The 22,708-nt window shown below is 32.4% G+C and overlaps 1 protein-coding gene across 3 annotated transcripts in view; it reads right to left on the bottom strand.

Moving 5' to 3' along the window:
• The window catches only part of LOC130442406 (uncharacterized), a 58,389-nt gene that overhangs the window by 29,300 nt on the left and 6,381 nt on the right, over positions 1-22,708 (bottom strand). The window contains exon 2 of one of the 3 annotated variants that reach the window (XM_056776494.1): positions 5,105-5,287. The gene's annotated coding sequence lies outside the window, so the exon portion shown is untranslated. Of the gene's footprint in view, positions 1-5,091; positions 5,288-22,708 lie in introns of those variants that run through there. The other 2 variants (XM_056776495.1, XM_056776496.1) reach the window with 2 other exon arrangements.

Here is a 22,708-nt window from a genome sequence, read left to right as displayed (position 1 = left end):
ATAACCTAACCTAACCTAATCGAGAATTAAAAGAAAGAAATGTACTTTCCTCTTCTAGTGATTTTCTTTCTTTATCTTCTTCTTTATTTTTTCTTGTTTCTTCTACCATTCAGCCGTTTGTTGGCTTTTCATCCTTTGCTCATTTAGCCAATGGATCTTCCGCTATTATGTCAATGGGGTCTCTTCGACATCGTCGTCTCGATCTCTTGAATCGTACTAGGTATATCCTGAATTTTCAGATCTTTTGTTTCCTATTTGATGACATGAGCTCACTCTTTTAATAGTTCTCAATGTTTCCCGCAGATAGCTAGAGATTCTTGATGACTTATTTACCTAGTCACACATCTCTTGTTGTAAGTTTCTGGCGCTTGTGATCTCGATTCCTAAGTATGTACATTGATTTGTGTTGTCGTTCCCATCTAGTTTACATCTTGTAGGCTTTTATGCTTTTACCATTGATTCTGTTTCTGCATATTTAAGACGGATTCATATTCAATATGCCTATCTCCATCACACTCACAGACTGGTAGCGGACGGGCAGGGGCGGGTACAGTCCTGATCGCCGGGAAGACGAGCCCGCCGGTCTTGATCTGACTGTACTCGTAGCGTGCCCGCCAGTGAGAGCACTCTCATTGAGATCCCGAGGCAGCGATCTTGACTTGACTGTCTCTGACCGTGACCTGATCTGACTGTGCCGTTGGTGTGAATCCGCCTTAAGGTTTTCGATCATTGCGTAGCATAATATTAATCTTCGTCCCATCTTATATCTTCCAGAAACTTCTTTTTCATATTAAACTTGACTATTAGATTTAAATAACAATTTTAAGATGTTCTACGCATATGTTAAATCAATTATCCTCTTTTTAAATTAGATATCCTCCTAAATTTGAGCCTGAACGCTTATGTCGGTTACTGTTTGGTCGAATTCGACGATCACCAATGAATTGAATTGAATTTTTTTGTGACCAAGTCTGGAATGAACTAGATAATTTTTTTTTCAGAACCGTTTTTATTGACTTCGGACGAAGATATAGTCGTTTTTAACAATTTATGAGCTCACATACATTCTAAAATATCTTCTGTTCTAATCCAATAAGCATACAAAATATTTTTCAATCCTTTCATTATTTGGTTTGGTCTAGGAATTTTTGAAATTATTTTGCTTCTAAATGTCCTTCATTTTAGGTCTCTTCTTTTTTAAAGATAAAGTCTTTTAATCAAAATATTACATTGACACTGACAATTTGCGTATTTATATATTGAATATAATATAAATCACCGTGGATTTTATTATTATTTTTTTGGTAAAAAAATTCCCATAATTCCTGAAAGCTTATGTCGACATCTGCTCTACAAAGAAGCCGTTTTCAAAACTGCATATGACAATGATAATTTATTATGTTTGAATCAAAATTTTTATGGATACAGGCTGGTAGAAATGGACCATAAATTCCAAATTTTTCTCCCAATTTCTTTCCAGAATCTTTTTGTTTATGTGATAGATATTTTTTATTTGCTACAAATCAAAGAGAAAGCTTTAATTTTATTTCAGATTGTTCAAAAAAGAGAAATGTCATTTTATATTTTTGCGAGTTGAAAAGTAATATTTTTTTGAAAGTACGGAAGTGTAACGGTCATAAATATTTGTCACGAGTGAAAAAATATATTTTTTCTACAACGTTGATCGTATTATGATAGTAATAATAATAGTTTCAGAGCAAACTGAGTGTCTATTTATATGTATGAGAGAGTAATATAATGATGAAGCATTCGTAATCCATGTGCGTATCAGTTAATATATTTTTAATTTATACGAGTAATTTCTGATTAAATAACATTTGTATAAATACAATGAATATATCGGGTGTACACTTATATATTCACCAACTTAACCAGCTTATTATTACTATTACACAGTTCCGAGAAAGATATTTATTCTTTGTTCAAACCATTCGATTCTTGTGCAGCGTAGAAAATTCGTAAAGGAAATTTACTATTTGTTTGTGTCAAATGAGATTTCCGAGTTTGGTCTTTCTTGATCTGTGTTGTACTTCTTTTTGTGTATTGGCCTAATGGCTGGATTAGAATTAAAGGAAAATGTGCCGCTTTCATCATTATGAATAACCTCGTTACCAAAAAGAAGGCTGAACAAAGGAAACGTTGTTGGTTAGGATGAAGAATCTGTATTTAAATGGAAATGAATATGGTGGAAACCATTTACTAAATGTATTACGAGGATGTATTGATATCTAGTTAGCCTAGACCAGTTCCATGCATAAACAAAATATTGCGTTACCATAGCAACGAACAATAACTTAGTAGAAGTGTCAGTGTAAAGTTTGATGTCAAACAAGTAAATCATAGATTGCGAAAATCGAAAAATTGGAGTATCGAGCCATCACCAAGTTCCTGTATTTAAAAGGGTTAAGAGGTAAGATTTAGTAAGATATGCTTAATACCCTTGGTGATGAATGTCCTTCGTATGCGACCCTGAAAAATTAGACTGCAAGTTTCAAAAGAGGTAAATTTTCAATTGAAGATGATGACCGATCGGGAAGGCCAGTTTCTGTGTCAGTTCCCGAAAATATCGATGAAGTTCATGACATGATTTTATCAGTGGGTCGAATTGAGGTACAACGGATATCTGAAGCACTGAATTCTTCATACGAACGCGTTCATCATATAGCTCACGTCAATTTGGACATTAGAAAAATTGCTTCAAAATGGATCCCCAAATGTTTGAATGTTGACAAAAAGCGTGCACGGGTAGAAGCATCGCGGTCGATCTGTGCTCTATTTGAAAACGATGTAGGCTTCTTAAACCGAATTGTTACTATGGATAAGACTTGGGGACATTTCTACGATCCAGAAACAAAGCAGCAATCGATGGAATGGCGACACCCTGGTTCTCCAAGACCTAAGTTTTTTATCCAAAAATCTGCTGGAAAAGTTCTTGCTTCAGTTTTTTGGGATTGCCATGGAGTAATCATGATTGATTTTTTGGATAAAGATAGAACAATAACTGGAGATTACTATTCGACATTACTGACCACTGACAAAAAATTGTTGAGAAAAGACGAGGAAAGCTATCCAAAGGTGTTTTGTTTTTGCAGGACAACGCCCCTGCACACAAATCTCATGTTGCCATGAAAAAAATTCGTTATTTAGGGTTTGAATTACTAGAACACCCCCCTTATTCATCAGATTTGGCTCCATTCGACTATCATCTCTTTCCTCAACAGAAAAAAAGTTTGAAAGGTCGTAAATTTTCTTCCAACGAGCAGGTAATAAAAGCTGTGGAGGTCTGGTTTACAGAGCAAGAAGAAACATTTTTTAAAGGTCTAGAGACGTTGCAGGTTTGCTGTAATAAATAATTAATATGAGAATATGTTGAGTATTAAAATATTTTGACATTAAAATTTTGTTTGGTTCTATAGTGCGCTAAAAATTTTTCAATATATCCTCGTATAACTGAGGCTCTGATAAATTGGATTAGACCAAAAATTGCGAATCAAAACACGTACTTTGGAGAGTACATAACTGTGAAAGGAAAATTAGCTGTCAACTCATCTCCGCCCTGGAGAAGGTCCTGCTTGGCTATAGTGAAATTCTGAAATTCGGTGAAGGTGCCGTATTAGAAGAAATACGCGGAAATCGTTTGATTTTTGGTTTTATATAAGTTTTCATAGCAAGCGATTTATTTACATTTACATTCTAGAACTTGTTTTGGGATATATATAATCAGTTTCTGTAGTGAGTTACATTAATGAACATTGTTTATTAAGTTTATTGCATAACTCCGACGAGGCACTTTGTAAAACATATAAATATTGTAAACTTGTAATAGTATCAGATTCTGTTTTGTCAATGTATAGAATAAACGTTTCTCAACGGATAATTCGTTTTTTAAAATCGCCTTCTCGAAGTTCAGTAACGTAATTAGCGTAGTTTAATTCAGTTTATAATAAATAGTCATAGTGACTTACTAAAGTAATCGAAGAATTCAAATGAATTATTCAAGTTAGTTAAGTGATAGTTACAAGTGAATTATTATAAACTATGAATGCATGCACTGTCCTTTGAAGTCTTTCTTCCAAATTTTGGTTTTCTTGGAGATTTGCGTACTGTTTAGATTTTCCAACTAATCCCACTATGTCATCAAAACTTTTTCATAAATTTGTTTGTCTGTAAATGATTTAGAACAATTGAGTATTACTGTGTCTTCATTAACTGTTGAAAGACCTCCAAATTTTCCATAATCTCAATACAATTCACAATACAACCAAACTAAACTGTTAAGAATACACCATTTCTTTACTAAATGGAGAAAACTGAAATTATATTATGGAAGAAATTTGTTGGGCAAAGATTCTTGGCATTAGAATAAGACAAACTTCTTTACCTTTCTTGGCAAATACGTATGTATGTATAGATTTTGGGTCTCTTATACACCGCGAACCAAAGTATCTGGGATACTGAGGAATCCAGTGTTTACAGCTGATCCATCAATCCCACTCCTTTCAAAAAGTCTAGAATGTGGGATGGCTTTAATTTCCAGAGATCTTTGTCTTCTGTCTGAAGCGCTCCTAGGTGTAGTGCTCTGGAGTTTCTTCGAGAGAATGCCGATAGAGGTTTCCTCCTCCATGGTACAGAATCTGGACCTTGCATTATCTGCTAAGTCTAGTTTCTTCAGGTATGTGTTAAGGCGACAATCCTCCAATAGAACTTGTAGATTGTTCTTACTTAAGTTGATGCATTCAGCAGATCTCTGGTTATATATGGCAAATAGGAACACAGTACTTTTGGCTTCTCCAAACCTTTTTCTATTATTCTGTATAGGTTATAAAAGACTAATAAGAGGCAGAAAATTATTCTGTAAAGAATATTTGCAAGCGTTAGCATTACAAATTGAGTTTAATTACTCTCTCATATAATAGATTATATAGACCATAATACGAAATTTGGAATTTGTTCATTAGAAACGGATTGTAGAAAAATATATCTAAAAGGAGGGTATTTTAGGTATACCTTCCTCGTACTAAGGGATTGATGATCTAATAACTAATCTAATCAATTGTGCAAAAAATTTACATGATTTGTATACCGGCGTGCACATAGCCGCTGACGACGTACTCCGCCGGAGAGATGGTACTAATTAGCGACGTCTTCTTCGATTCTAGATCTGTGGTTGAGGCGAGGGGCCTTGATTTTGGTCCCTTAGAAGCTACGAGGAAACGTCTTTTTGTTGATGAAGACACGCTTATTTTTATTGGACCCAAATTGTTATCTGAAAAAAATTATAATGCTATAGAATGTCATATATAAAATGCAAAAGTAGTATACACATTTTTTAGAATAAAATCAATTTTTTCGATTAATTATCTCCATTTTTTTATTCTACGACATATTTAGCATTGAAAATTAATTGAACTAATTTTAAAAATTTCTAAAATGTGCAATTCCTTTCAAGATCAAAATATTGCGATTAATTGCAATCATTGCATTATGGTTGCCACTAATACACATTTCATAAGTCAAAGTAAACATTTTCATAAGCTTAAATTTTATTTCATATTTTGTGGACGGTTTAAAACATAAAGTAACAAATCACAATAAAGTAAACAAACTAAAGTGGTCAGTGGAGCACTGGCGATAATTATATTTGCTAGCTGTCATTTAAAGGAGAACCTAGTAACTTTTGGCTTAGCATCCAACCTCAAATCAGGCTCTAAAAGTGAGTCACCAGCAGATATAATCATCTCCAGCCATCCCTCAACCACTTTTTTTGTTCACCTTACGTAGCTTGTTAATTTCAAATCTAAACTGAACACAGAATATTAAATAGAATTTGAGGTTAGGGAATTGTTTAGTTTCAAGAAAGTTTGATTAGTGGCAACCATGATGCGATGGCATAAAACTCGCTTAATGTCAAGCTAATCAATATCAATTTGACTAATTTACATTTTGTCCTACACCATCTTAAACATCTTCAAGCAATAGAAAAACGGGAGAATCGTAGAAATAAATATCATTGACGTAAAAGCTTACTTTAAAAAGTATTACGGTAATTCCTTTTCAAGAAAATCGGTGATTGGTATACCAATTTTAAACTTTACCGTACCATCTTCATTCCAAATGCCGGAACAAAAACGATTTTATGATTTAGAGCGTTCTTTAGAGGTTCTTAGGTTAGGTTAGGTTAGGTCCATTTATATCGCCTCTATAAACCTGAATCAAAATGGCGGTCATCTGAGAAGATACGACATCGCGAATGCCTTCCTGAGTGTGCAAAAAATGTATATTATTAATCAACTATCTGGAAAAGGAAGAAACAATAACGAACAGTGTGATAAGAAATTTATTGAGGACACATGTAAAATATATATTAAATGGATCAGAAATGGCGTCTATATAGGTCTTGGAATACACTGTATGAGGATTATGTTCGGTAACACAATTCAATCATACCATAAAGTGCATAAATCATCAACTTTCTCTCTAATGTCATTCATATGCAAAATACCATTAACATTTCATTGTAATTTAATGCAAGCATAAAGCTACATCTGTACATAAACCATAGTAACGAGTAAATAAATACCTCAGCGTTTTATATTAATAAATAAAACATGCAAATAGGTCACTGATGACATTTTAATTAATTCCGTCAATCCATTATCTTTTTTTAATTATAGAAAAAGGTATGAATTACAAGAATTTTGAGGTTATGTTAATTTAACTGAAGAATTGCATGAGACAAATATCGATTTTCTGGGTAAATTTCTACTAAACTTTTGTTTTTATTAGTATTGATTTATATCAATAAAAAACCTTTTTTAATATCGGGTATCACCAAATTACTAGGGGATCATATTTACCATAAAGGAATATAATATGGAATGAAGTTTAAATACGGTTATTAAAATAGTGATATATCATCATTGTTATAGTTAGGAATCGAAGGAAAGCCGATACAACAACAACCAGAATGCCTTTTGGTCCCTTTTGATACAGTAAAAAGCTATAAGAATAGTTTCAGAAGAAAAAGAAATCATAGAGAGAAGAACTCTTTTTCATTCTTCGTTCTACTTCAACGTAGTATTGGATCTGACTAATACCGCTATACCTCCTTACCAGCTTCCTCGTAGATCGATTCAAAGTTGATGTAGAAGTGCCCAAACAAACTTAATGAAACTGGAAACAATTATTTGAGCTACTGGTCATATAGAAATCAAAGGAAGACAAATAAATTCACAAAAGAAGCAATAATGATGGCTTTTATTATCCTGGAGCAATAAAAAACTATTAGAATAGTTTCAGAAATAAAGGAAGCTGAAAGAGAACTCTACAGACAACTTCCCGCTAGAGCAAAGAAGTATTTGGATCTGACTAATACCATTATACCTACTTACTAGCCTAGAAGTCCCCAAAAGCAAGTCAATGGAACTAGCAATAACCATTTGGATCATTGGTCATAGAAATTAAAGGAGGACCAATAAACTCACAAAGGAAGCAGCAAGACTGACTTTTATTCTCCTGGAGCTTTTTATGTTGCAATAAGAATAGTTTCAGAACATGAATGGCATCGTAGAGCACTCTAAATATGACTTCCCTCTAAATCGAAGGAATATTTGTATCCAACTGAAGCCAATACATTTCCTCGCTAGCTTTTTTATGGTCAACAGTTACCTCAGGAAGAACATGAAGAGATTGGTTCTATGAGGAACTCATGAGTATAAATAATCTAGTCCTTCGAGTTCATTAGAGTTCTGGAAGTTGCAGTCTCTGGTAGGGATAAAAAATCCTTAAAAGTACAGTGCAATGCAACCTTAAATCTAGATCTACAGAGGATGAGATATTATGAAAACAGACTCTAGATATTTTTTTGAAAATGGTTGTTTTAACTGCTCTAGTCTTTGATTCAACGAGTTTTGATGATTTTGGAGTTTCATGAGTAATTCCACCAGACATTAACTACTAAAATGTTACCTAAACTTATGTCTTTCTACGAGAAAAAACTAAACTCTTCAATATGTATCTCCGATTTGACTTTTTGGAAGCTAGCATATACTTTCGAGTTCATTGGAATTCTGGAGGTTGCAGGCTCTGGAAGGGGTCAAAAATCCTTAAAATTGTAGTGCAATGCAGCTTTAAATCTACATCTACAAAGGATGAGAAATTATGAAAACAGACTCGAGATATTTTTTTGAAAATGGTTGTTTAAAAATTGCTCTAGTCTTTGATTCAACGAGTTTTGATGGTTTTGAAGTTTCATGCGTAATTCCCCCAGACATTAACTACTAAATTATTACCCAAACTTATTTCTTCCCGCGAAAAAATACCAAACACTTTAACATTTATCTCTCGATAGGAGTTTATAGAAAGTTTCATACCTTCTTATACCGAATTTATCAACACCCCTTAAAATTTATTTCTGATCATGTTTCTTTTCAAACATATGACATTTTTCTATGAAATATCTAGTGATATTTTAGAAATATGGGAATCTACAGGACATATTGTGAAGAAAAACCATTGAGACGTTTTGTAATATATCGATAGAAAGAAAACTTATAAATTTCAGAAGAACTTTATAAAAAAGATGTCAATATACTACTTTGTATTATTTGTACTATAAATATTTCAGCTTTGTTAAGATATTAATGAATTGAAATACATGAAACTACAAACAAAATTTCTCCAATTTCTTCCTCAATATATATATATGCAAATTATTTTTCTCATATGCAATTATCTGGATTATTGTAACGTATTTTAACGCCTCGGCACATCATTTTATTTTGATGCACGATGTTGTAAAATCTATTTTAATATCGGTTTGGGATTGGAATCATTAAAATTTTTATTTTCTCCTGCCATTAAAAACATATATTGTTGAACGATTTTTTGCGGGCATCTTTACACTATTTTTTACGATGAAGCCGCACATACAATACAAAGGTTACCCTTTCAAATATAGCTACATTGAATCAAAATAAGACTGAAATTTTCATTATAGTTTTTTTTTAAAAAAGGTGGATGATTAAACGTTGTTTGCTTTTGCTTTCTACGCAGTATTAGTCGTTGTTACCATCAAAGCTTGGCTCACATTTTGAAATCTGCATAGACTCGTGAAATATTCTCTAAAGATGAATGGATAGTCATAATATTTTGCATTAAGGTTGATTTCTTCAATACTCAAACAATCGATTTACAAATATTAAATGAAAAATTCTCCTAAGCTGGTTTAAGAAAGAAACTTCTTAAGCTTCAGGAGTCAATGTAGCTCATAAAAAACAAAAAAGAGAAGTTTTGTTTTATTTCAATTTTGTTTCTGAGTTTAAACGAGGTCGTACGATCTGCGTAGACAAGCATCGCAGAGGTCGACTAAATGAGAAGACGACTCCAGAATTGTTGAAGAAAATCCACAAAGTGGTACAGGATGATCGTCGACTGAAAGTGCGTGAGCTAGTAGGCATCTCAGAAGTGCAGAACATCGCATAATAACTAAAAATTTGGACATGCAAAAGTTGTGTGCAAAATGGGTGCTGCGTTTGTTCACAATTAAATAAAATCGGCGTCGTGTATCCATCGAATGTTTGGTAGAGATAAAGCCGAATTTTGGCGTCGTTGAACTGAAAAAGGTGAACCGACTCTAAAGGCAAAAAACCGTATTATCTGCAGGCAAGGTCATGACGTTGGTTTTTTGGAATGTGCGTGGGATATTCCTCATTGATTATCTTGAAAAATAAAAAACTATCAACGGCAAGTATTATTGCAACTTATTGCAACGTTTGAGCAAAGGAATCAAATAAAAACGGTCACATTTGGTGAAGAAAAAAGTGTTGTTTCATCAAGTTGATGCATCAGCTGAAATAACCCTTATTGCAATTGCCAGAATTGATGATTTGAAGCTTTAATTGCCTATTTGCCGCATTTAACCTCCTCGGACAATTTTCTTATCCCAGACTTGTAAAAACGGCTCGGTAATCAAAGATTTTCCAACAATGAAGTGGTGTTGTCGCTGGTTAATGGCTATTTTGAAGAGCTTGACGATACTCATTTTAGAAAGTGTATGGAACTAAAGAGAGGTTGCGTTGACAAATTTTTGTGTTTTTTTGAGCCAGGTACTTCTGGGACTAATATTCTAGCATAGTGACACGTGATTTTCGCCAATAATTATCAATGTAATCTGATTAAAACTAATCAAAACAATCAATTAATTGATGCCAAACTGTTTCATAATCACTTTGAAGCTTTAAAATATAGATTTAATGAGAAGAAAACAAACATTATAATTGCAATTTAAACAAAGATTTATTATGATTTGCTTCTAAGGAATTTTTCGCATTCATTCATTCAAAAAACTGCCTCAGTTTCAGTTAAAAAAATTGAGTTATAAATTTTTTCCATTAATATTAGTTTCCTCTTGGCATAAAAACTTAATTCCTGTCTCAACGAACTTTACCATAAATTGGAACAGAATTATCTCTTCACATAATAAATCTTCTCCGTTAATTTAACGGTGGATGTTCTTTTGAAGGTTAATTTTGGTATAATATACACGAAAATTGAAACTAAGCACCATACTAATTTAAATGGAAATTGAGTAATAATAAAGTGACTAACATAGTTATAAATAGTACAAATTGATGTTTTGAACTGAAACGATCTTATTTACATAACAGGGAATGTATTTCACAAACTCCAAACTGTCCAAATAATTTTATTTAAGTTTTCTCATTGTACGATACGGCCCAGATGGATATTGAGAAGTTCGTTCAACTTCTAACTCAATTAATATTTGCTATGAGGCAATAAACTTAAATCTGTCAATGGTGATTACGAGTTGTGCTTTCCAAAATCCTTCACCTCTCGCACAGCACAACGCAAAGCGTCTGTTCATTGCTCCAAGATTTATAACCGCTTTAGAAAAACACGTCACGCATTTTCAACGTGGGAATGCATCGGCTTGTCTGAAGGAGTAGCAATTTCTTATAATTTTTCGTACAATTTAGTTTTCGTTGTTATGTTTTATTATATTAAATCCACATATTGCTACGAGGTCTGGCTATGAAATAACGAGACAGTTTACGAAAAAGCGTTTTATTATATGAATTATTCTACATTCGAATACTCCCCTTCAATATACTCCCTTTCCCTCGCCACACACCTCTCTATATGTTTTTTCCATTGATCGAAGCAGTATTGGAAGTCTTCTTTGGTGAGCGCCTTTAGGAGCTCTGCCGTTTTTGCTTTACCACTTCCATCGACTCAAATCGGGTCCATTTCAAAGCAGATCTTTTTCTAACCTTTCTATCTTTCAAGGAAATCTGAGCAGACTTATTGATGCAAGAGCTTTTGATCCGGAGGCAGATTTTTTGGTACCAGCTTCACACAGACTTTTGTTATGTTTATCCCTTTTGTGAAATTTTTCTAACCGTTTCTTTTTCGTCGTTTACAGCCTCGGCAATCATCCGGATGCTCATTCCACGATCTGCACACACAATTTGGTTTGATTTTTGTGAATGTTTCCGGATTTGAAAGAGTCACAGGGCGTTCTGGGTGTTGGTTATCTTCAGTACTATCTCGGTCCTCACCAAAACGCTTACACCTCTCAAAAACACGCGCAGGCATTAGAGAATTATCCTCATAGGCCTCTTACAACAATTGATAGCACTCAGTCGGTGTTTTTTTTTTAAATTTAACATTAAATTTTTCGACACACATCATTTTCGGCACGAGCAAAAAATACCACTATTGCACAAATACTATAATAGTGATGGAAACTTGTTTTAGGTCGTGCATAGACAAGATATCTAGATACCCAACGCCCTCTAGGTGCGTATTTTCGTTATTTAATAGCCAGACCTCGTATATTTTTAATTTTGAAATACTGTGGCTTTAAAGTAAGGGAAGCAAGGAATTGAACTGTATCTATCTATTCTTAGTTGAAGGACTATAAAACTTATAAAACCGCAAAACTGACATACCGGATCGAGTTTTAAACAAGTGCTCATAATACTCATCCCCATGACAAAAGTAAAGAATTCAACTAGGTTACGATTGTTTATAGTTAGTGTCGGTTGTAGCACCATCAGCGCCTGTGCGAAATTTCTACGGCACCTCCCAACTGCAATTTTTTATATCCATTTATTTTGAGAAAAATCCAAGAAAATTTGTCGTTGTTAGCTTCGTCGATATCTTTTATTGAGTTATCAAAGTCGACGTTTCCATCAATTTCATTTTCGATTGGCAAAGTTACTCGAAAATAGAAGAATGTCAAAATTTAATATGGATCCAATTCAACCTTGGATAACTTTTGAAGAATTGAATATATCAAAAAATTGTTGAGTAACTTTTTTGTAGAGCGTTAAATTCTTTACCAGAATACATCTTGACAATTCCAAAATCTGGTGCCCATCGTGTGTTACCAAATTTCAAATTCTAAAAGAACGTTGTTCATTGAAATGTGACATGGAAATTTGCGATGCAGTACCTCTTAAAATTAATTATAAGATCTCTAGTTTGCACTGTATTTTTCCAAAACATTTTTGGTATAATGAAGAAAATATAAATTAATCGATTTTTTGAAACAGTTGCGGCTTCCCAGCTCTCTTTTCGAAAGTTTATGTTAAAAAGAAATAGATAACGGGTTCCTCTATAATAGGATTTGCCCGTTAAAATGAGTTGTATGCAGTGCAGCGATTTGATAACGATGTTTTGTTCGAATATCTCGCCAGTCGCGCCCCTTTCAGCCTGGCTCCCTGTGCAATCGCCCTACCGCGTCCCACCCTATCCTGTATTTATATAAACGATTTGCAGTATAGAATGATTATTGCAATTATGTTGTGCGGGCCTTGAGTTCTTTGGCCTCTCATAGCAAATAGAGTACGTTCGCAGAAATCTTTTCAAACTTCACACATAAATATTCCTAAATTCGTCATAGATAAAGAATGAATCTGTATTTGTTCGCCTTAAAATCGGCTTGTTTCTTTTTTCTATGCACTGTATATTAATTTAAGTTATGTATTCAGTTATACAAGTATAACTGTCCATTACGAACTGGATTCTTCTGACTGATTTTACCTCACTCCATCCCACGTATCCACTATGAATAACATCGCTATCGATCTGAACGCAAATATAAAACAGTATTTTCAAATAACTAGAACAGACTTTATTGAAACTTGGAGTTTTGTTTCTGTTTTACCAGATCGCCGACCCGATTTCACTTTATGAAAGATCAGAATTCCATTCTAAATTATTTCTTAGTAAGAGAGGAAATTACAAGCAACTGGAGTCGAGAGTTTTCTTTTAATATTAATGTGAAAAGTTGAGACTTTAAGAACTAACTAATCCAAAAAAGATACAGTTGTATTTCGCTGCTAGAAAAAAAAACTAATCGATCAAAATATTAGTTGCGTGTTTTTATAAAATAAATTTAGTCAATTTGTCTGAAAGCTATTTGAAATAACGATGATACTATATATTGAACATTATTTGGTATTGTGGAAAACCTACAATTAGCCCTACCGAACCAACAAATACAAGGTGTTTAGTAAAACTATTGAAACCTTTCAGGAGCTGATATTACACATAGTTTTGAATCTATTTAAGCATACTTTAGTCCGAATTATTGAGGATTTTTCGAAAAATAGCATAAAAAATTTAGTTATTAATACAAATATTTATTTCTCGTAATGTTAAATTTAAGACTAGAAATTCCCAGAGTACCTAGACCCACGTTTTCAGAATGAATAATCGATACAACAATTTCGGTCCTTGCCGCCACCAAATTGTTAAGCAGTGTGGAAGATGTACCAGATATTCTAAAAACGGGTTCTGTTGTCGACGCGCTGCGTCTCCTACACCGACTTCTCGAAGATCATTTCAATGGTAAATTGGAATTTGATGAGTGGTACCTCGGATGCGGTTAGGATGAACCGCAGTTCCAGTATTCCATTTCGTGGTCGGATAAAGCGATCGGTACCCTAAGAAAACCTCATTAGAAAATACCAAATGACGAAAAAGTCAATCATGATTAGTTTTTTCTCAATTACGACCCAACTGGACCCCAGCAGAATAGGAAAAAAGCAATGGTGTGATGTATTAGATAGAGTAGTCGTTTTCAAGCTTTTATCTGGGGACTGTAAAAAATATTATATGAAAATTTAAAAAGACGCTGGCCAGAAGATCTTATAGAGTGATCTACGGAGACCCATCAGTGGATATGTCCGCCTCAAGTCATTTTGCAAGAAATCATATCATTTACTTATTACTCTGTATTTTTTGAGTAGATTATAAATTATGAATTTCGCGCAAGAAATAGAACCACGTTGGGGGTAAAAGTTAACCGTTATTTCTAGAAGAATCAATATATCTGAAAATATTTATCAAAAAAAGAACGTTTTCCAGTACCATATTCTTGTTTAATTTTATTTTATCGATAATTTTCATGTTTGCATGTATTTAATTCATAGAAACTTGATATAAATCTACAGTTTTTTAAAAACTAAATAAAGTTCTTGTTTAAAACATTAGAAACTTTCCTTTTAAAACTTTTCCATCGACATTTTTTTATATTTTTCATTTTCGTTTAACTTTTCGTTTCAACTTCAACGACAAATAAAAAGTAGATAAGTAAAAGTCAGAAGTTTTCATATCAATTTTTACTTTATCATTCATACACAGTGGTCAAACAATTTTTCAACTAGAGTTTATAGCACCAATATGCTTAGGAGTTTTCTTCATAGATGGAAAGCAACTCGTTTATATTGTTTTATACCATTGGAAGTTTGTATTAACATTAATTAAACTAATTTCCATTCACTGTTTTATTAATTTTTCAGAGATTTCATCCCCTTCATATTAGGTTCATAGACGAAGTCGTTGTACCAAGAACTTCTTCAACTGGTTTGGATTCTAGCTGGTCGATCACTGACCTTTCAATGATCTTCAAAGTTACGGAAAAAACAAAAAGTTACAAGTACTTATATTGGCAGTACTCTCAAGAAAATTGTACTTTTGCTAAATTGGTTATAGATTCCCTGGCAGTCAGTCCGATTAAGATTTCGCCTACTACTAAGTTAACATTAATAAAAATGTTTTCTTGCTCTACTTCCATTTCTGCTGTTCTAGTGGATAGTAGTCCATCTAGAGGTTGTCTTATGTAAGTATCCCAGCTCTAGACCGCTTGTTCTTTGAAGAAGAGCTGGTAAGATTCCGTTCCGTTGGTGATTTGACCGGTTGAAAAGCTTTAAAGCCCATTCTATTCGTTCACAGTTACATAACTGCTTAGTCATTGCTGTAATTTTTCTCGTAGCCCTGCTACGTTCTACTTTTTGTTTTATGAGACCAAACTGCCGCTCTCCAGAAAGTGGATCTTCAATAAAATCTAAGGTTGAATTGATTTCACCGTTCGCCACGACCTTGTGAAGTTTTGCAGTTCAAAGAGTTCGATACCCAACTCTCCTTTGCACTAGTTCAACATGAAATAGTAAAATGGGCCAAAACTAAAAGGAAAATGGGTTGTTGACATCAGAAAGAATGGTCGAAGAAGCAGAGCTGTTATGTTCACTGAGAAAAGTGGATTTTAGAGAGCTTTTAATCTGTAGTATTAAAATATTGATCTACCGTATTTATTTTATTTAGATATTATCCATATGGATTTTTTCAACAATGTATGTGATAACGATTGTATGCTCAGCATGAATATTGATCTATATTCCATGAACTACCATAATTTCTAAAAGATACACGTTCACGGAAACGGTAAAAAATTAGTAACTGGTCATGTTTCATTCTATATTTATTGATTTATCAATACAAATATTTATGATACGCGAGGGAATCATGAAAAAAATTTGTTTTCCAAGTCCCTCTTACACACAAACATGAAAACCTGAAAAGACGTATAACGTCCGAACAATTTTCCAAATTTTTTCTTTCTACTACAGTCAGTAATATAAGATGGGAATATGACATGTACAGCTTCGTTCTAAATTTTTGCTAACTATAGTTTCAAATAGTTTTTCCGTCAATATAAAAATGTATTTGTGAATTCAATCAGTTTTTCAAGTATTTTCCATGTCGATATTGGATTGGATCTCGATGATGGTTTGCAATAACAAGGAAAATTTAGTCCCGTGTGTCTAATAGTCCAGGATATCAAGGTAAAAATGAGGATTTTCATGAAAATTTGGAACTAAGCTTGACTTACCCTTATCCTCAGAATATATTTTATGATGTTATCTGCTTATCACTCTTAAGGGTTAAAACTATCCCTTATTGCAAAAAATCAATTAAATTATAAATAAAAGCATTTAATCAGCAGAAAAATACTTTTAGCGTTTGAATAAGAGTTGTTTGATTTTTTCATATGGTATTTATAATTTTTCAACTCTGCTTGATGTATTTAATCCCTTAGAAAGCACCCCCGATTGATATAAAATTAAAAAAACATTATTTAATGACTTGGTGGTAACTTACTCATATTAAGTAAGACACTTTTTTTGTTTGTGTTTAACTCAAATATCTTGCATCCCAAATGTTCAACTCTTACATATCATCCCTCATTTAAAAAAAAAATTACTTATTCAATTTTTTTGGTGTATTTATTTCAAATTGACATTTTTTATCTCTTTTAACTTGAATATTATGTATTTAAAATTTCCCTTCTGCCAAAAAAATTGAAAAATTATTCACATCTTAACTTATACTCCAAAATCTACCTGCTCCAAAATTTAAAAAAAGTGTATTTAGTTTTTTGGTCGTATCTCAGATAATTTTCAAGCAAATTAGTCGTTCAAAACGTAAATTTATAGGGAATTTTATAACCTATGGGTTTATGTACGTTATAAATTTCTTTAGCCTACTATTTTTTGAAGGGCAACATGTAAAGTGTTCGAAAATGGTATCAGACATACGTTAGGGTACAATTTTAAGGTCATATCTCAGTTGTTTTAGGAGTTGCAAAAAATTTGGATAGTGTAAAATATTTGTCAAGAAGATTACTGACTTTTAAGTCATTAATTATTTTCATGTATATCCTATAGTTTTTCAGAAATTTTGAAAAAATAGAGAAATTTTTGAAAATTTTTATTTTTTGACTTGAATAAAATAAATCATCACTGGATTATATTTTTATTGTAATTTGCGTACTATTGCTGTGTGTGTGAAATTGAGGTTTTCTTCTACAAAAAAAAATTATAAATCGATTTAATTTCGATCAAAGCTTTCTTTAATTACATGCTGGAGAGTTCCACTAACCCTCTTTTTAAAGCTGTTTAAAAGTACTTTGAAAAAGCTTATATCATATTATCTCGAAAAGTTGACCCTTTTTCCGTTATTCAAGGTTGAATTTTAAAAAATTTTCCTTCGATAAAAATATTCAACCTTCGATAATTTACAGCTCGGTTTGTGTTATGTCCAAATCAAATTTAAGAATACCAACTTTTTTGCTTTCTCATAAGTTTCATTTTTGTTTATCATACTTTTTCTTTCTTTTTCATGAAAATCGATTAAGAAGGTGGTTTTTTTCAAGAAAAATTTTTCACTCATTCATTTTTCAATAGCGTATTACTAAAAAACTATTAATTTTTCAAAAAAAAAATTGGAATGGAGCCAATCCCTAGTGCAAAAGCACACATCGGCGTAGTGTAGATTTTGCCCTACATGCTGTGAAAACCTTGGTAGCCTGGACTATAAGTAGCATGCTTTCTTTCACGTTCATAATCTCTAATTCGAACAAAAGATAACAATACTGAGAGATGCACTATTCTTACAAAATTTTTATCTACTTCAAGACCGTTTGGCTTCTACCTTTTCAAATCTTTCAGCTTCCTTACACGAATATAAAGGGAAAAAACCTAATTTCATATTCCCAACTATCTTATTTCATTTCTTATTAACTGATATGCCATTTCCTGTGATGAGATTTCAACCTCAATGTGTTTTTATGGTCAATTTCCCAAGAAAATTGATAGATTGTTGCCGGTAAGAAGAGACGATCCAATATAAAAAGAAAAATCGGAAATTTTCAAGTAAAAATGTAGGTTATATGTTCTTACAGCATTGGCGTCCTAAAGGATTCACTTTTACCTTGTAAAACATTGTTATTACTTACGGACTATTTTGACATAACGTTAATACACGTGAAAACACGATATACTACACGTGATACAAAAATGAAACATGAGAATTTGTGTGTTTATGTTTATATTGAAATGACGTGAAAACCGATCAGTTAATACAATTGGACGTTATACGTCACGCATAAAAGATATATATAAAAGGCTTTGGATTTTCTGTCATTCGTGGGAAGGCGCCAGAAACAGACTACTATGACGTATCGTGGGAACACGTGTATCTCCGACATAATGCACGTAACATCAAGAGAGTTTTGTATGCTCGCGTTTATATGGGATGTAGGAAGTGTTATTGATTTTCTGTCAGTTGTAGCAGAAAAGTCACATGGTTTCTTGTATTATTCTTTTTAATCATCTCTCGTTCTGAACTTGGGGGCTTTTCGATACTTCCTCAATTAGTTTCGAGCTAGACAGTGTTATGTTTTTTGAGCTGCTTCCAAGAAACCGAACGATCAATTCTGATGTTTACTGTCAAAAATTTATCAAACTGCAAGGCCTCACACATCTTTGGGAACTCGTGGGAAACTATTGGAGCTTGGCTGAGAAGTGATGCCAGATCCCCTTCGAAGCACTGATCTAACACCATCTGATTACCATTCATTTCAAAGTTCACAGAATTCTTTGAATGATCAAATTTTCACAAATGACGATGATCTTTAATCGCACCTGGTTCAGTTTTTTGCTGATAAGTACCAGAAATTTTATCAACGCGGAATCATGAAGCTAACAGAAAGATGGCAAAAGGTCATTGAGCAAAATGGATATATAATTGATTAAAAACTATTATTTGTTAAAGTAAAAGTGTTTTATTTTGTCACCAACCCAATGTAAATAATTATAATTAGTAGTAGTTTATTCGATAATTTTTTACGGACAAACCATTGAATTAATCAATCTCATTGTTTTTGCATAATGTTCATTAACAATTAAATAAGCCTCTGGAATTTTTAGGAGTCAAAATATATAATAGAACAAAAGTTATAGGGGCGAAAGGAAGACTTCAAGCTTGGCGATGATCAAGATTGCGGCTGTCCAGTTTATACGAAATCAAAAAACCAAATGGTATTTTAATCTTCATATTTATGACTAGCGATTGAACTGGAATGAATTCTAAATTACGAAAATTGACTTTTTTTACACTTTTGATAATTACATTCTATTTTTTACTAATATTTTCTTAATTTTTCGCTCGTAGATAAAAAACTATCGAAGCAATCATGATAATCGCTGGCTTTCAACATTAAAGATACTCTATAAATTTGAACAAGGTGGGTCCAGTAGTTTATGAAATATCGAGCTCACGGCTTCGAAAAAAAACACGATTGTAAGTTATTAAAAAAATCATGGAAAGTTTGTTACATACTCTGTAGCATCTGCTTAACATTCAAATTTATTTATGACAATCCATAACAAGCAAGATAAACTAAAATTTCAAAAAATGTAGGAAGAATATTTAATTTTGTTATAGTATCAGCTATTAAATTTCGGGAAATTCTTAATAATACATAAAAAAACGTTTAGAATAATTTGTCCCCTTCTAAATTTTAACAAAAAAAAAATATAAAATTTATAATGAGTTTGAAAATGTTCATAAAATAAAGGAAATATGTCTAGAATACATATTTTATAACGATAACATTTTATTATTTACAAACCTTTAGAGAAACTTGTTCCATCTTTCATCTTAAAGGCTGACGATAGGGAATCAAAATCAACCAAATTTAACATAAAGAATCTCGAATACAAAACTACGTTTGCCTTGTGGGCAAAAGCTCCATCTATAGAGTAATTCGGTAATTTCTTTGTTTCGCAATTCTAAATAATCAGTGGTGTAGCTAGTCGAGGGGTAACTTCGTAGCCTCGCTCATAAAATATGAAGCAAAACCGATGCTCAATAGATGCATATTTAGCTGCAAAAATTTAATATAAATTCTTACTACAGAACTTCATTAAACCAAAAAGTCGTAGAATCTTTTTCAAATCGATACGCTTTTCAGATTTTCAATATTTTCCCACAGAGAATAACCTCACTGATAGTCACTGCTTCCATTATTTTCATTCGGTGAGCAAATGTATCACAAACAAAAACTCCTAAAAATCATCCAAATCCTGGCTCTGTACAGAAAAATCTTTCCTACGTCAGGGTAAATCCTGAAATATATAATAAAAAACAGCCCGACTAGTCTGCCTTTCACCACTGTAAATATTAAGAGCATTTTTTTTTTTTACTTTTGCTCTTTACTTTTTTCGAAATAAGTTTTTATATTAATCTGTGGTCATCTTGTTTTTATTTGAGAAATGAAACATCACACGCTGCGCGTCTATGTTTATACGCTTTTTATGAACCTGAAAAGGTTTTTTTTAGCTTGTGAGATTGTGGATTTTATATCAAATTACACGCGTTGTTTAACGTCTTACCGAATTTGGGATGTTTGTTATTTTATTTCTTGTAATCAAAATGAAGTTATTCATATAAAAATGTGAGGTTATAATCTTAAATACGTAGTAAAATATATATTTAAAATGCATACTTGCAAACTTGTATACTCCGGTCAATTTAGACATAAAAATAGTGGTCGAGTAATAAATATTTCCGGAAAGCCAAATATTGTTAGAGAGCTTGAAATGATACCCGTGATTTTTTTCCAAAAAGTTACCATTCCTGATATATCGCGATTCTAAGATCTACATTATACATGATATGGCAAATAAGCCACGTATATACATATCAGGTACTTAAAACAAGTTTATATACCTATCTCTAACTGAATCCTTGGCCTCGAAAAACATCTGGCTATTCTATTGTCCATAAGTTTCGTTTATATACCTGTTTCTTTTAGTGCTAAAGGTTTAGTTTAAGTGACTATACGTACTTATCCCAAGCGTTTACAATTTAGGTTATTTGTGCTATTTTATAGCTCGAAAAAATGTCTCAGTTCGTCAGCAATGCACAGAAGGAGCGAAACGTATTTAAATTATTCCAAAAAGTATTTACAGAAATTGATACCACATCTGGAACAATAATTAAAAAAATAAGGAATTCGGTTTCTTCTTGAGGTTTATGGAGCTCAAAAAAATTACTTGCACTGATAAATACCAATACTTAACTTTTGTAAAAAATACGCGTAACAAGAAAGATGTTTTCTTCCAGCATCGGTGTCTGCTATTCAACACCTGCTCCATAAAAACTCCTCAACACTATTTTTTGCAAAAAAGTTGTAGTGCCAAATGTGGTCGTGAAAAAGTCGGATTGCTGTGCTCTCCAGCGTGTACCAATTGCCAATGTCAGTACATTAGAGGAAGATTTCTTTGATTTTAATGAAGAGACCAATTATTCAGCCACATTTGAACAATTTATGAACATTCAGCAAGGGAAAGAAGAAGAAGACATGACCGTTAAAGTAAACTTGCAAAAGTATGAAATCTGATTAGAATATCTAAAGAAATAAAAAAATAGTTAATCTAATAATCCATAGCAATATCAATTATCAATATCAATAATGAGGTAATATTTAGAACTTGACGGATTTTTGAATTCCAAATTGCACACTAACTAATATCGTTATATCTCAGGAATGGTAACACTTAGAAAAAAAAACATAAGAACCATTTTTATAGAGAGTTTCACGATCTACAACTTTTGCTCGAGGATTTTTTTGATAAAGTTCACCGATTTTGAGAAAAATTTAAAAAATCTCGCATTTTGACTTTTGATCCCGAATAACTTTTATTGCCCACATAAGATCGATGGGGATTTTTAAAACCTGAGCTCTCCACGAATATTTGGCTTTCAGGAAATTTTTATTATTTTAAATGTTTATATTGACCGGACCATGTAGTTTATTGAGTACAACGTATATTGAAGCGACTCAATTAGAAACTGTCTCAACGTGAATAAGAATTTTCAATAGGGTGTCTCAAGATATTTCTAGTTAAATTTATCTAGTCTATCATGCTAAAAAAAGCTTCTTACCTGCTATTTTTACAATAAAAATAAATAATACTCAATTTAAAGCGAATATTCCAACAGATTTATAAACAAGGTTATCACTCAATAAGTCAGCTCATTTATTATAATAGCTATTTAATAAACAATTATAAGCAGCTTTTCATGTGAGATCAAACGAAAATTAATGAGATTAATTCCTACCTATTGTATGTCAAAAAACTAACATTATATTGATAAATAGTCGGAAGTTTTTATGTGGCTATAACAGGTTCGCCGAAAGGAGACAATAAATCATTATTATATATAATCTAGTGTAATCAAATACTTGTTTGTTATGTTATTTAAAAGAATATGTTTTTCCTCACATCAACTTTCACTAAATCACAGCAGGCCTAGTTAATCTCATAAAAAAGTTCAATATTTATTTCTATTTATAGAAAAAAATATATTAAATCAAAATAATGATCAGTGCGTGATCAGCACGTGTACATAGTTACTGGTCTAAATTAGAGGCAACATAATATACCACAAGAAAAAGCTGCATCGCTGCAGAAGCCGCTAGGTGTAGTACAGAAACGGTATCGTGTTATCATATTACTGTAAGATTTAT

This window comes from Diorhabda sublineata, chromosome 4, assembly GCF_026230105.1.
Source record: "Diorhabda sublineata isolate icDioSubl1.1 chromosome 4, icDioSubl1.1, whole genome shotgun sequence".
Taxonomy (NCBI): Eukaryota; Metazoa; Arthropoda; class Insecta; order Coleoptera; family Chrysomelidae; genus Diorhabda; species Diorhabda sublineata.
Note: the sequence above shows the minus strand (reverse complement) of the source record. Positions and strands in the feature narration are given on the sequence as shown.